The sequence below is a fragment of the Lagenorhynchus albirostris genome, chromosome X (assembly GCF_949774975.1).
Source record: "Lagenorhynchus albirostris chromosome X, mLagAlb1.1, whole genome shotgun sequence".
NCBI lineage: Eukaryota > Metazoa > Chordata > Mammalia > Artiodactyla > Delphinidae > Lagenorhynchus > Lagenorhynchus albirostris.
Window position 1 is genome coordinate 15,684,191 of NC_083116.1, and position 13,279 is coordinate 15,697,469.

Sequence of the window (13,279 nt, forward strand, 5' to 3'; positions counted from 1 at the left end):
CGCCCCTGGAGTCAAATTTTCCCTTCTGGGTGGTCAGCCGCGAGTTGTGGCCAGGCCAGAGGCGATGATGTCATTCTGGAGATGTAGTCCTCACATTCGTCCCGAGCTAGTTTGTGAGTGTGTGTGTCTCTGGACGCCAAAGTTTAGTGTTGGTCCAAGACAGAGAAGAAAGAGCTGCCTGCGATTGTGCCTCCCAGAGGCTCTGGTGGAAGTGAGACCTGGGGCAGGCGCCCCGCTGTCGCGAGCCTACAGAGGCCAAGGCACTTGAATCTGCTCCGCCTGGGCTGGAGTTGGGCTCATGGACTGGGTGGCCCCAGGGGTACGCCGACTCCTGCGGATTCCGTGTATTGTTGGCTGAGGCGCCAGGCGCCTTCGCCAGCTGTCGCAGCTGGTTTCCGGACCAAGATGGTCTGCGTTTGACCCCAACTCCCAGGAGCAAAAAGTAGTCCTCATTGTGATAGCAGAGTAGTTTCTGCGCCTGGAGCCATGCGAGGCCCAGCTTGGAAGCGTGTCATCTGCGCTTCTATGTGTTCTGCCGCTGGTCCCCCAGAAACTCTCAGGAGGCTTCTGGAGCTTTGCCACGGCTGGGTGGCTTTGGCTTGAGATGCGCACCATGAAGCAGGTCCTGGCGCTGCTGGTGTTGGAGCAGCTGCCAACTATCCTGTCCCAGGAGATCCACAACAGCGAGCAGAAGCTGCACCCGCACAGCTTGCCAAGAAGCTGTGAGTCTTTTAAAATACATGCAGACAGAGGTTGCGAGACGGAGGGGAGGGAATAGGTGAGTGAGTGCGACAGAGATGTTTTGTGTGCGGTTTGGTGGCCGCGACTGGGACATCACGGTGTCGTACTTCCCCACCCGGAGTCTCTTGATTGCCCTGAGTACACCTACACGGGCAAGTGACTTTGTAGTTTAGTCTGGAACTTCCATCCTCCAGATTTCCCCCCAAGCGCACAGAGGGAACAGTGAAGAGGGCCTGTTTCCACAGGGAGGCAGGTCACTGCTGCAATAGCCAGTGTCAGCTTGGATCACAGGGGTTCGAATCTTGGCTCTGCCCACTGGCTCCGTGGCTTGGGACAAGTTACTTTCCTCTTTGCGCCTCAGTTTCCCCTTTGGTAAAATGGCTTCTGGTATTGTTTTGAGGATTAAAGGGAGAGCAGCGCGTACATTTTGATCACACTGCTGGCACGTAGTCAGTGCTTAAAACTGTAAGCTGGCCGGGTGCGGCGGCACACGCCGGTGGTCCCAGCTACTCCGGTGGTTGAGTCGGGAGAACCGCTTGAGCCCTGGACTTCCGGGCTGTAGGGCGCTCTGTGATCGCGTGTCTGCACTAAGTTCAGCTTCAATCTGGGAACCTCCCGGAAGCGGGGGACCACCAGCTTTCCTCTGGAGGGGTGAACAGGCCCAGGTCTGAAATGGAGCAGGTCAAAACTGCCCTGCTGATCAGTAGCCACATGGCGCCTGTGACTAGCCACTGCCCTCCAGCCTGGGCAACAGAGCAAGACCCCCGCCCTGACAAACAAACAAAACTTAGCCGTCGAGTTCCCTGGCAGTCCAGTGGTTAGGACTCTGCGCTCTCACTGCCGAGAGCCCGGGTTCGATCCCTGGTCAGGGAACCAAAATCCCACAAGCCGCGTGGCCAAATCTTTTAGCTGTATATTAGGGTCAGCAGTCAGGGCTGTGGAATGGCCTCACTGACACCGAGAGGGTGGAGCATGGATGCTAACAAGAAAGAGTTTCTGAAGTCAAGGTTCCTCAGTGCGGAGAGAAAGACCTCAGAAATGGTGGTTTGGGGTTTTTCTGGAAGGGGGCTGGGGAATATCTCTTAGTAGAGTCCCTCTTTTAAATTAAACTTTTAATCTTGACATTATTGTAGAGTGGCAGGCAGTTGAAAGAAATAGAGAGGTCTCCTCTCCCCTCTCCCTCCTTTCCCCAGTGGTAGGTAACATCTTGCAAAACTATAGCACAAGGCACAACCAGGATATTGACATGAATACAGTCTGGATACAGAACAGTTCATCACTGCAAGGGGCCCTCCTGCTGCCCCTTTGTAGACGCACCCACATCTTGTCCTTCCCATCCACCCCTCTCCTGCCCATTCCCAGACCCCTCACCCCTGGCAACCACGAATCTGTTTTCCTTTTCTAGAAGTTTGTCATTTCAAGAATGTTTTATAAATGGAATCATATAGTCTGTAACCTTTTGAGACTGGCTTTTTTTGTCCCACTCAGCATAATTCACTGGAGATTTATCCACATCCTTCTGTGTAACAATTATTTGTTCCTTTTTATTGCTGGGTAGCATCCCATGGTATGGATGTACCACAGTTTGTTGAACCAGTCACCCACTGAAGGACCTGGGGGTGGTTTCCAGCTTTTGGCTATTAGAAGTAAGCCCGTGTGAACATTTAATTGTTTGCTGAATTATTTTTATGGTCGATGCTTTACAATCATGGTCAGATCATTCTGACACCTAATTCACTTTGGAGTTAGTGTCACTTGATCGTCTTTTCTCATTCAGGTTGTGAATTTCCTGGTTCTTTGTATGAAGGATGATCTTCCATTGTGTCCTGGACATTTTGGTGTCGTGTCAGGAGACACTGGGTTCTGTTGGAGCTGGGTACTGTAGCACAGGGGTCCCCAAACCCCAGGCCGAGGACCGATCCTGGTCGGAGGCCTGTTAGGAACCGGGCCGCACAGCAGGAGGTGAGGGGCGGGCGAGGGAGCGAGGCTTTGTCTGCGGCTTCCCACGGCTCCCATTACCGCCTGGACCACCCCCGCTCCCCCGTCCGTGGGAAAATTGTCTTCCATGGAAACCGGACCCTGGAGCCAAGAAGGTTGGGGACCGCTGCTCTAGCTTGCAGTCCCCTGTTGAGGTTTGGCGAGCAGGCCCTGGCCTCCTGCCGTGGGCTGCGCTTGGGAGGACAGCATGAATTTCCAAGCCTCTGCGGTGCTGTTTTGGTTTGCTTGGTTTACCGCAGGCTGCTGGGGATGCTGCCTGGGGACATGGAAGGAGCTTCCCCAGGCCGGGCCACCTTGGGATTCTAGGCGGGGGAAGGGATTCCACCTGCTGCCTCCGAGAAAGGGATGCTTCTGGAGGCAGGAGCCCCCGCCAGTGGGCAATGGGGAATGTTTCCTGGGCCTGGGCTCTTTGTGGCCGGTGCCTCCCAGCAGTAGAGTGTCTCTTGGGGGCGGAGAGGGCAGTTTCAGGGCCAGCAGAGAAGCAGTGTGCTTGCTTTGCAGTGGATGTCTTCCTTGAGTGACCTAGAACTACATAACTATTCCATTTTTTTTTCAGATTAAAGATGGAAGAAATCTGACATGCAGTGTGATCTCACCATCTCCGCTGTGTCTGAGAGCCCCTGCATAGACTGTTAGGAGGAATAGAATCCCCTCTCCAGTGTAACCCAGGAAAACTGTATCGACATAACAACATATCAAATGAAAAGGAGTGACAGGTACCTTTTATTTTAACAGGTGAAACAAGGGAAGAGTTTGTTATTCTACAATTATTATTTATGGCTGTGTTGGATCTTTGTTGCTGCACACGGGCTTTCTCTAGTTGCAGCGAGCGGGGGCTACTCTTCGTTGCAGTGCGCAGGCTTCTCATTGCAGTGGCTTCTCTTATTGTGGAGCACGGGCTCTAGGTGCACGGGCTTCAGTAGTTGTGGCATGCATGCTCAGTAGTTGTGCCTCGTGGGCTCTAGAGCTCAGGCTCAGTAGTTGTGGTGCACGGGCTTAGCTGCTCCACAGTATGTGGGATCTTCCTGGACCAGAGCTCGAACCCGTGTCCCCTGCATTGGCAGGTGGATTCTCAACCACTGCACCACCAGGGAAGTCCTCTACATTTTTTTTTCATTTTCCAAAATTACAGATAGGCATAAGCAGGTAGGTTATACAACTTTTTGGCAATGGCCAGCTCCATCCTGGTGCAGCTCGTGTCAGCATCCACAGCCATTTGGACAAATCCACATCATTTCTGTGCCTCCCCAGTTGCTTACCGAGTAAAAAACTCATTATGTTTTTGGAGGCCAGGGAGGGTTTTAGGTATTCATCTGCCATCCTTCTGACGATGGGTAGGGCGTCCTGGGACTGACTTCAGAGGCTCCTTTATCCATGACTGGTTGACGCCACAGATGGCTTCAGGAAGAGAGCACTACCGACCGAGGTGGCCTGAAAGAGATGATGAAACCCACTTAATCCAGTGGACCCTGGGGCCTCTTGCCCCGCCCCCCGGCCACCTCCCCACCACACACACTTGTTTCCAGCAGTGGTCATAAGACCTTGCTTTGGGGCATAGTCTGATTTGAAATGTCAACCTTATCATTTCTTTCATTCTGTCATATACATGGGTCTGTGTCGAGAATCTCTGTTCTGTTCCATGGACAAATTTTTGATTCCTGTTTTAATTGCTAAATCTATAATGTAGATTTTCATATTTGAAACAGCTCACCATCATGGCTGTTTCCACATAGAGTCTCTTCAGTCGGCTCATTTCATGGCAAGATCCTGTTGAGGTTCATGACTATGTTTGCACTGAATTCATAGATGTATTTTGGGAAGAATTGATAGGATGACAATAATTAGTTTTCCTATCCTGCAAGAAATGGTATTTTTAGTCTCAAAACAGGAAACATAAAAACATTTCAAGCATATTTCCCTCTAGTTTAAAAAAATGATATTCACATGTGTTTTGTGGCCAGTGTGAAATGGACATATCATTTCTGTTATTTCATATTTTATTCTTCAAGTATATAATATCTTCTGTGTTTAACTTGTATCCAATCTTACTTTTTTGCAAAATATCTGGTTGAATGACTTGTTATTCTAAAGAGACACTCACTTAAGAAGACAAAGGCATTTTTTTCAATTTCCTATGTAAATAAATTATAGTATATCAATAATATGATATAAATTACAGCTATTGAAAATGATAAAGGGGTCCTCTACGTACTGACCTGGAAAGATCTCCAAGAAATGGTAGTTGAAGAAAGAAACTCGAAAAACAATGTGTCTTATCATCCCATTTGTCTTTCTTCGGAGTCATCTATATCAATAAAAGTAAATGCAAAGAATAGGATCTGAAAATTCTACAGCAAACTGCTAATGGCAGTTCTTCTGGTGTAGGTGTGTAAGATGGGGGAATATAAGAAAGGAGTGGGAAGATGGATTATTAGTTGATCTCTATAAATGTAATTCTTACTTGTATTTTCTATAGGAATGTAAAAATGTAAGTCAATTCTGTAAAATTATTTAAATAAAACAAGATTCCTCAGAAGCATACATTTGAGACGCAGACAGGTGCAAACACCAAGGCAGACTGATGCAGATTCAGCCTGTTTTCTCCATGGGAAGGGGCTCAGAAGAATGACATCAAAACCCCCAAACAAACAGTCAACCAACCTATAACTGGAGTTGAAGGCAAGAGCACAGACTTAGCCAGGGAAGACTCTCTACCTGTCTGTGGCTTTAAGAGGTTCTCATTCAGGAGGGAAAGTGGAGGTGATGACACCCATTCTCCAGTCTCTTAGGCTTCCTTGTCCTCCCCATTTTACCAGGAATACACTCATGATAAGAATAGCAACAGCAGCAGCAGCAGACGTCTGCTCAGGGAGTCTGCCTGCCAGGCACTTCTCCAAAGGGCTTAACATACACTGGCTCATTTCATGTCTTAACAGGTTTGGTGAGTGCCACTGTCATGCCCATTTACCCAGAGCAGGGCACTGGGGTACGGGAAAGGCATGTAATTGACCCAAGGTCACACAGCTAGTGCGTAGCAGAACCAGGGTGTAAACCCAATTTGTTTGGCTTCAGAGCCCCCGCCTTCCACCCCTTCAGTTTGCCTCCTCTTGATCCTTGTGGAAGACAAAGAAACAATTCCCCTCCTTCTATTTGTTTTGAACACTGAAAACAGTATCTTAGTGCCTTTACATGGTTCTACATGGGTGAGAAGAAACCTGGATGACTGAGCCTTCCCTGCACTCTAGGAAGGGGGTGTGTGACCTGGATCCCTCTTCCACATACGTGTCTCAGTTTCCTCAGTTGTTATGTGAGACTGAGTAGGACAGCCAATATGGGGGCAAGGCACATTTCATCATAATAGTCATTTTAGTTCCTTAAACAGCAGCACTGTAAGAAACACAAAGCCCTGTCCTCACTGTTAGTAAAAACATCCTGTAAAAATCCATGTCCTACTTCTAGACAATATCCACATGGGTCACACACTTTAATGTTAACTGTATACTTGTGCTATATCGGACACTCACAAGGTAATATGGCGTGAGAAGTCTGACCACTCACAACCATATTTTCTACAATTAAACACCCCATTTATGTGAATTGGTGTTTAACAAAAAGCAGTCATTTGAGAGTCATTGCCAAGGCTGGATCCAGAGATCAAGGAAGTGTAGAGAATCCTACCTGGGACTGAATTGCCTTGCAGCTTTCACGGGGTAATTGGATCTTGAGACCACAATCGCTGACATTACCCAGTGGACCTGTTGAAATGCAATGAACACTGTTAGGACACTTTTTGTAATTCCTCCCATGGGAGAAGTTTTAATGGAGAGATTTTGCTCAAGTCAAGGAAAAGCCTGAGAGAAGAGAGCTGAGTGTCCAGGCAACAGATACACAGGTGGTACCCAAACATAGGTAATGTCTGCCCTGCCTTCCAGCACCTCTAATTCAGTGTATTCAGCCCTGAACATGGAGTAACTCAGGTGGTGGCAGCCACTGTCAGATCTTGCCATTGCATGTGGCCACAGTGTTCTGAGCCATTGTGCGTCACCATGACTCCTCTTGGTGTCTAATGAATCAGGTCCTGGGACTTAGAGAAAGGTAGTGGGAGAAGGGGCAAAAGAATTTTTCTCCCCTTTTTTGCTCTCTCTTCCAGACCAATTGTTACTGCTGTGAGAAATGTGGCTTATCAGAACAACTCCTGGGATAAAACACTCAGATACATCTAGCTAACGTAGCATCTTTATCTGCCATCACAAAATGAATTGGCTTGATAAACTCCAGCCCTGCTCGGTAATAATTATGTGAGTACCATTTGTCCACATTAGGAAAATGATGCTGCACACAGAAGTGTTAGGAGTACAAGCTCAGGAGACAGACTGTTTAATTTCCAATCCCCGTTCTGTGGGATCTCGGGCAAGTCCCTTAAACTCTCTGATCCACAAGTTCCTCCTCTGTAAAACGGAGAGGACAACACTTCCTTCCTTAAGAGTTTGTGAGGATTGAATGAGACGATACTACTAAAGTGCTCAGAACAGTGTCTGGCATGCAGGGAGTGCTCAGATGACCTTAGCATTCATCACTGTGCTCATCTCAGCCAACCTCTTTGATTTGGCTCAGTCTTGGTTGGATCTACTGTATATTCAATCCCTTCAAAGTTCATCTCCCCAGTGGCACTGTTCCCCTCCTCTCCAGCCCATTTCCAAAGAAGAGGTCTTGGAGTGAGGCAAAGCTCATGCTCCTTGCAGTATCAGAAGGGCTGGGGCTCCCGAGTCTTGAGCTGGTCTCCACATCACGCTGATGGTCAGGTCCTTGGCTATAAAATTACTTGTATTCTCTCAGGAGAGAACATTCCATTTGTATCCCTGAAAGTTCTGCTAGCATCTGCTATTGAGAAGCATTGCTGGAATAACTCGGCATGTGCCATATTCCCAGAGAGCTAGGACAACTACTCTTGCAGCCATGCATGACCTCAATTCCAGTTCTCGCTGGCGCTGGGGATCCCGAGGTCTGCCTGTGACCAGGATGGGTGCCAGTATGGGCATCTAGGCCAGAAGCACTGCTGCTGGTGATACTAATGGTGCTCAGGGAGTCATTGCCCCAAGTCAGGCACAAGACTGTGAAGTTCCATAGCCTACAGGCACACCAACCTACAGCCTCTGTCTACAGCATTGCTGGTGGCAGAGAGGGACATGTGTGTCCTCAGGCCAGAACATTTTCATTAATGCAGTACGAGGCACTGATGTAAAGGTGAACTTCATGTCCAACTAGAATAAGGATTCATATACCAGCAGTAACATCCTGAAATTTAAAGGATAATTGTACACTGTACATAACTGGTGCAACATTTTTCATTAATTTACAGGAATCCAGACATAATAAGAACACTCTGCTCACTTGCTTTGGAAATCAACTTGTTGTTAGTGCAAATGTTCCCCACTTTACCTTATATCAGTTAAAGACACAAGCACTGACTGACATAAAATAAATGTGTGCTCAAATCCCATCACTGTGAGAATATGATTTATCTAAGCCACATTTCTTCATCTGTAAAGTGAAGGTCATAATTGCTCCTACCCCAGAGTTTGTCAAGGAAACGTCTGTAGTAACGTGTTTTACTTCGGCTTTAATGTTTGCTGAGAGACTTAAAGCCCTACTACTACCCCTTCCCCTTCTCCCCTACATGTGGGCAAGCTGGTAAGAGAGCCTGAGTACTCCCTCCTTTTTTTATATGTCTCTGTTTTTTCTTAGTTTTTGTTTAGCATTTTGTGTACATGGATTATGCATTCATTGTGGAATACATTTCCCAATTTCTCCCTCTTATTACAACTTTTTTTCAAATTCTTTTCCCACTTAGAAACATAATATTGAGCAGAGTTTCCTGTGCTATGCAGCAGGTCCTTGTTGGTTATCTATTTTAAATATAGCAGTGTGTACATCCCAAACTCCCAGCCAATCCCTCCCCCCACGCTTTCCCCCTGGTAACCATAAGTTCAGTTCTCTAAGTCTATCAGTCTGTTTCTGTTTTGTAAGTAAGTTCATTTGTACCATTTTTTTTAAGATTCAACATATAAGTGATATCATACGATATTTGTCTTTCTCTGTCCGACTTACTTCACTCAGTGTGACAATCTCTAGGTCCATCCATATTGCTGCAGATGGCATTATTTCACTCTTTTTAATGGCTGAGTAATATTCCATTGTATATATGGACCACATCATTTTAAAGAAGATGTGGTACATATATTCCCTCCTTTGATGCAAGCCAGAAGTTCAAACCATGCCAGCCCCACCCAGTGGAAGCAAAATCCCTCACCGCAGCTCCATCTCCTAAGCATAATAAAGCCCCAAAGTCAATTTCCTTTCCCTGTTCACTCAAGCCATTTTCAGACCTACTTGGGGAGGCTGCCCTGGTCTCCCAAGAAAGCCTCAATATGTGAGTACTGATCCTGTTACTAGTGCTTTAATGCATGTAAGGCATAACCTGTCTTGATATCTAAACCAAATTTGGGGTTAAGCAGAACAGAGGACCCTGGAAGTATCCAGTAACTACTCAAAAGGCAAAACACTGGATGGTGAGGGGGACAAAAAACTAAAATAGAGGTTCATAGTTTTACCCAATTGGAAATCCAAAATTTACTAAAAGAATTTATGCAACAAAAGATTAAATTATGCTAACTGGCTTTTGTACTTCTACAAGAGAGGTTCTGAATTAACTTTAGTATCTGTTGATATGCACCAATTGGCAAAGCTTCATAGGCTTAATCAGCATCAGACTTAGAACACGAATACAGTTATACCTGGAGATTCTCACTAGATCTTAAAAAGGTACCAATTATACTTTTAGGAGAGAGTTATCAAACACAAAATAAAGTACATCAGAACTGTTGCCTTGCATAAATTCCCCCATAGTCAAATTACCCAAAACTATGCTCTGATTCAATGAAAGATAAAGTCTTTGGCACAATTGGTTTTACAAAATGCAAGCCCTTGGACATTCAATCCCACATAAAATAGTTAATACAGCCCAATATAAATTAAAACAGGGGGTTATGGGTTGACTCCCCCCCCAAATATGTGGAAGTATTAACCCACTGTGTCCGTGTTTTTCTGCCAGCTGAGTATAGTCAGGTGCAAATTATAAGTCAACTGTACAAGGACTAAGTGTACCTTGCCCTGGAGTCATCCTTACACACGATTACCAGCCATGAGCCATTATGCAGACCCAGAGGTTCTGGAACACCAGGGCAGCCTGAGGAAAGGACCTCCTGCAGCTCTTGTGGAGCCTCCTACTGGTCTTCCCCCAAATTCACCTGAACGCATTGACTCCGGCAACCGTGCAATGAGGAGGACAGAAGCAAAAGTTTCAGAGACTGATTGGATACTAGGTATGAATCAACAGTGATGGCTGGAATTAATCTTTCTTTCTTTTTTCTTTTTTCTTTTTTTTTTTGCAGCGTGGCATGAGGGATTGCAGTTCCCCGACCGCGGATGGAACCTGCGCCCCCTGCAGTGGAAGTGCGGAGTCTTAACCACTGGACCTCCAGGGAAGTCCCGGAAGTTAATCATTTTGATCACATTAATTCCTTTTTAGGTAAAAGACTAAATCCATATTTAATACAGAGGGAAAAAATTAACGTTCCTCAAACGTATGGACACCGAGGGGGGAAAGCGGCGGGGGGTGGGGTGGGGTGGTGGTGGGATGAATTGGGAGATTGGGATCAACATGTATACGCTAATATGTATAAAATGGATGACTAATGAGAACCTGCTGTATAAAAAAATAAAATTCAAAAACGAATTATAAAAAATTAATGTTCCTTTGGTAAGTATAATCAAGTATAATATTTTTAAAATATTACTTATACCTTAAAAGTTTAGAACAGGCTTATCTTATTTAGTATTGGAGATACGCTCTTGCAAATGAAAGCACTAACCACATCACTATTACTCAGTCATTACAGAATAAGTCGTTTGGAGATGCTTTCCAGGCATAGTAAATATTACATATGATCAACATGTAATTAATATGCAATTAGAAGTTTATTACCTAATGTCTTCTTCTTCTCTGCCTCTTTTACAATTTGTCTAATAGTGGATTTTGCCAGACTTGGAATATGGCCCACCCAGATCTACCTGATGTTTACCTACTTAAAATCTGCATTTTCAAACAGCCTTTAATCATCAAAGTAATTCCTTCTTTGACTATGCAAACTATTTGCTGTGAAGCAGAATATGATAATGAGAAAATAAAATATTAGGGGCAAAGAGACCTTCACAGAGTAAAGAAAACAAACTTATGGACTGAATGTTTGTGTTCCCCCTCTTCCCAATTCAGATGTTGATATCCTAACCCCCAGTGTGATGGTATTTAGAGGTGAGGCCTTTGGGATGTGATTGGGTCATGAGGGTAGAGCCCTCATGAATGGGATTAGTGCCCATACAAGGAGCTGAAGAGACCAGAGCTCTCTTCTGCCATGTGAGGACACTGCAAGAAGACCTCTGTGTAAGAATCAGGAAGTGAGCATTCACCAGACACCGAATCTGTCAGCATCTTGATCTTGGGCTTCCCAACCTCCAGAACTATGAAAAATAAATTTCTGTTGTTTATAAGACACCCAGTTTATGATATTCTGTTAGAGCAGCCTGAACAGACTAAACCAAAACCTATTGGCAAGTGCCTGTCAAACTGGGCAGAGTGACTCCGTTTCTGCTGGGTTGCATTCACAGAGACTTGTTTCTATCTGTGCCTACGTGTTTTTGCACTCCTGCTGTCCACTGTGTTTCAAATATATTTGTAAGAATAACTTGAGACCTAGAATGCTAGCAGCTTACTCCAGAGAGGATTTTCATTTGCTTCTGCCAGATGCCTGGGGTCATTCTAGATGGGGTCCAAGAAAACCAAGTGCAAAACTTGAGGCCCCTACACAAACCAGGGTATTTGAAACTAATCTATAATTCCACCCGATATTAAGTCCACTTCCTGTTCCTCCCAGCCGTTAGATCATAACAACTTGGGGGCCCAGATCATTTCTGGCAGAGTTAGAATCCCCATGTTGTGTGCCTCTGGTTTCTTTCACCTTGTCGGTTAAGGATGTCAAACCTCACCGGGCTGACAATTTCCCTTAGGGAAATTGTCACTACCAAGCTCCTTCACATGATTAGATTCCTATTTTCCTTTTGATTTTTAAATTCAAAATGATATGTAAAATTTTAAATATACAGAGAAATTGAAAGAATAGCACCATGAACACCCAAATATTCACCATCTAAACACAACTATCATTAACATTCTTGCCATGAACACTGTGCACATAGGAGAGCAAAATTTGCCACTCCAAAATGTCTCTTAGGTCCAAAAGACTCAAGAAGAAACTTTGACTTTCCCCCTAACCACCTAAAGAATTTAGATACAGGGCTTGTTCTCAGAATAGAACTATCACCAGAGACATCTGTAAGAATATGGGCTGGGTCTGGGGGGGCAACTCTTAGAGATCAGAGTCCACCCCAGGTCCCATTGTCTCTGCAGGGCCCAGCAAACATTTGTTTACCAAACATTTGCTTTTCCATCTTCATGTGAAATGCCTTCCTCCCCTTTTACATTCCAAACCCCTACCCCCAACATCCTTTTCTATCTTTAGCTGAAGTTGGTATTTAAGATGAAGGTTTTGTCCATTTGGGGGAGTTACTCAGTTCTCCTGGGGTCTCTCCCATGGATACACATTATTAAACTTTTCTGTGATTTTCTCCTGTTAATCAGTCTCATGTCAATTTAAGTCTTATTACTTCTGAAACTAACACAACATTGTAAATCAACTATACTCCAATAAAATTAAAATTTTAAAAAGTTTAATTCTTAGACCAGCCACAAAAAGCTAGAAGGGTAGAGGAAAATCTCTTCCTCCCCAACATGCTGAACCTTTTCAAAGACATTTTCTAACCTCATGACACCTCATTCCTAATTTTTTTTAGCACATATCTCCTAAAAACCAGAACATTCTCCGACATAAAAATAAAACCAGGTTTCCTACCCAGCAAGTAAGGAGCTTGGAAGTCATGACTCTCATCCTCATAACAAGAAAAAAGATGAACAAATTGAAAATCAACAACTCTTTTCAGATACATCAGATGTTAAAGGAAAACCACTGCCCCTAGAGTTGGAGCAAGAAGCAAATACACCGACTCACAGCTTACAGGGATCAGAAAGCCAGGGAAAGATGCTAGCACACACCCCAGACCTCCTCCTGATCTGTCAACCAACCCCTCTCCCCGGGGTCTTTACCACTCTCTTGGGGAGTGTTTCTGGAATGAAGGGGGAAGGAGTAGAAGGATGGGTGTCTCCAGGCTCTGGCCGCTGAGCGTGACATGGGCACCAATGATGGAGCCAGACTGCTCAGGCCCACATCCCATTTCCCCCTGGCTGGCACCCTCAGGCAAGTTGTTCCACTTCCTTTAGCCTCAGGACCCTCATCTATAAAGTGGGGATAATAATAATAACACCTACCATGAAAAACTTGGCGGATGAAATCAGTTGCTGCACGTCAAG

At 45.3% G+C, this 13,279-nt stretch overlaps 1 long non-coding RNA gene across 1 annotated transcript; it reads left to right on the forward strand.

Annotated features, from left to right (window-relative positions):
• The first annotated feature begins 607 nt into the window (after positions 1 to 607).
• On the forward strand, positions 608 to 10,383 carry LOC132513033 (uncharacterized). The gene is made up of 3 exons (XR_009538419.1): positions 608 to 722; positions 3,296 to 3,455; positions 10,191 to 10,383. It is a non-coding gene; the product is annotated as an uncharacterized LOC132513033 (long non-coding RNA).
• Positions 10,384 to 13,279: the final 2,896 nt, after the last annotated feature.